The 1,701-nt window shown below is 51.7% G+C and overlaps 1 protein-coding gene across 1 annotated transcript in view; it reads left to right on the top strand.

The window, feature by feature from the left end:
- The window catches only part of LZTR1 (leucine-zipper-like transcription regulator 1), a 27,516-nt gene that overhangs the window by 2,251 nt on the left and 23,564 nt on the right, over window positions 1–1,701 (top strand). The gene's annotated exons all lie outside the window — the stretch shown is intronic.

Here is a 1,701-nt window from a genome sequence, read left to right as displayed (position 1 = left end):
GTGAGCCAGGATGGTCTCGATCTCCTGACCTCGTGATCCACCCGTCTCGGCCTCCCAAAGTGCTGGGATTACAGGCTTGAGCCACCGCGCCCGGCCAGATATAGAGCTGGCTTCTTATTGGCTCTGCAGCCTTGGTCCTGCAGGCCTCCCTGGGGGGCTGGCTTGAGGATGGTGGGGTAGTCTGAACCCCACCAGGATCCGCAGACTGGGCAAAAGAGCCTCCTTGGGCATGGTCCCCTGGCTTCAAGCCTGCCTTCCTCCCACTCTCTTTCCCCAGGAGTAGCCAGTGGGGCCCATTTACATATGCAAGTCAGAGTGTGTTCCTCCTTGGCTCATCCTCCTGTGATGCCTCCCTGCCTCTCTGAGTAAAAGCCCAAGTCTTCATGAGAGTCTGCTGCTCCTCTGCCCTCAATCTCTCACTGCGCTGGGGCTGTCCTGGCTGCCTTGCTATGTTTGGATTGTACCAAGTGCCCCCTTGCTCAGGCCCTTGCACTGCCCATTCTCTCCTCCTACCTTCCTGCCCCTCCTCTGATGCTTCTTGTGACTGAGGCCTTCCTTGGTCATCTGGACCAACTGGAGACCATTACTTCCCCTCCATCCCTCTTACCATCTTCATTTGTTCCTGAGGCACACAGATGTTGGTTATTATCCATGTATTCAGTCAAGGCAGGGCCTGTGCTCCTTTTACCATTGTAAAAGAAAACTCAATAAATGTTTGGCAAATGAAGGAATGAAATAAAGAAGAGATGCCTACCCACAGGCGTTTACTGGAGCCTTAATGAGAACCCTCCAAACCAGAAAAGGCTTTGGTGTCCAGTACAAGGCAGCAGGTGGGAAATGGGGGATCTTCATCCTCAAGAGTGTCTGTAACAGGTAGTTTGTGTGACAACTGTGTAGCAATAAGCAGAAACATTTTTGCTGCAGTGTGACAAAGAAATAGGATACAAATTTGTCTCATTCTAGACTTAACTTTATAAAGACTGAGTACAAAGAAAGATGGCCTCCTGCAGCACGTGGGGCAAGTGAGGGAGGGAGGGGCGATATCACAGTCACCACCAGCTTCTAGGCTCCTGGCTTCCTGGCTGCATGGCCTCAGACACAGCCTTTGAACCACTAGGTATCTCACATCCATTTCACAGATGCACCCGCTGGTGCAGACTAAGACGGTGCAGGAGGCACCCAGCACAGGCTGGGCGTGAGGGGTGCTGGGCTCCTGTCAGTTTGCCCTTCTTCCCAAGGGCTGGGTAGTAATATGCCAGCTGGTTGTATTAGGTGGTCCAATGACCAGTGAATTTGTTTTCTATATAATTGTATCTTTAACATGATTATTACATTGGCTTTTGCAATAAAGAAATGGCAGGGGCCAGGTGCGGTAGCTCACACCTGTAATCCCAGCACTTTGGGAGGCTGAGGTAGGAAGATCGCTTGAGGCCAGGCATTCAAGACGAGCCTACGCGGGAAAGCAAGACTTCGTTTCTATTTTTTTTTTTTTTTTTGAGACGGAGTCTTGCTCTATTGCCCAGGCTGGAGTGCAGTGGCGCCATCTTGGCTCACTGCAAGCTCCGACTCCCAGGTTCAAGCGAGTCTGCCTCAGCCTCCCCAGTAGCTGGGATTACAGGCGCCCGCCACCACGCCAGGCTAATTTTTTGTATTTTTAGTAGAGATGGGGTTTCACCATGTTGGCCAGGTTGGTCTCGAACT

Source organism: Mandrillus leucophaeus, unplaced genomic scaffold, assembly GCF_000951045.1.
Source record: "Mandrillus leucophaeus isolate KB7577 unplaced genomic scaffold, Mleu.le_1.0 Scaffold308, whole genome shotgun sequence".
Lineage (NCBI taxonomy): Eukaryota > Metazoa > Chordata > Mammalia > Primates > Cercopithecidae > Mandrillus > Mandrillus leucophaeus.
The sequence above is the reverse complement of the archived record's forward strand: the minus strand, read 5'-3'. Positions and strand labels throughout refer to the sequence as shown.